Source organism: Echinops telfairi, unplaced genomic scaffold (assembly GCF_000313985.2).
Source record: "Echinops telfairi isolate 266 unplaced genomic scaffold, ASM31398v2 ScPeMD7_7419;HRSCAF=8457, whole genome shotgun sequence".
NCBI classification, from domain to species: domain Eukaryota; kingdom Metazoa; phylum Chordata; class Mammalia; order Afrosoricida; family Tenrecidae; genus Echinops; species Echinops telfairi.
Window position 1 is genome coordinate 3423277 of NW_022111319.1, and position 764 is coordinate 3424040.

Sequence of the window (764 nt, forward strand, 5' to 3'; positions counted from 1 at the left end):
CGTATACTAACCATAACCATGTAATTACCATTTATCTTCATTTGTTTGTATAAATGCAAATTTCTTGCTACTACTATTTTCCTTCTACTTGAAGCGTGTACATTACTGTTTCTTGTAGTGCACATGTCCCAATAATGATTTTTTTCAGCATTTATATGGCTTAAAATGTCTTTTTTTCTACCTTCGTTTCTGTTAAATAGGTTTTCTGGGTATTCTAGTTGGTTGCTTCCTTTCATGCATGATCAATTTTTTATTGCAGTCAGTGGTGGAATAGAATTCTCTCCTTCCATATGGAAGACTCTGGTTCACTTCCCAGCCAATGATTCTGTTGCTTAATCACCATTCATCTGTCAGTGGAAATTTGTGTTGCTATAATGCTGAACAAGTTTCACTTGTGCTTCCAAGCTAAGATAGGCTACGAAGCAAGGCCTAGGGATCTACTTCCAAATTAAGTCAATGAAAATTCTATGAATCATTATGGTTACGTCGGCAACTGATCATGGAGATGACAATACCATTGGGATGGTGCACAACTACAGAGCGTTTCTTTTCACTGTATATAGGGTCACCATGAGTTGGGACCCACGCATTGGCAGCTAACAACAACCATTTTTGATGGAGTGCCAAAGGTGACATTTACCTTTTGTGGAGTGTTAGATATTTTTGTGTTTCTATAAAAATTCTTGAACTTTATGCTGGGCCACAGCTGAGGTACTTTGAAAAGTGTGATTGTTTCAGGCCTTGATTTAAGGTTTGTTAGGTAG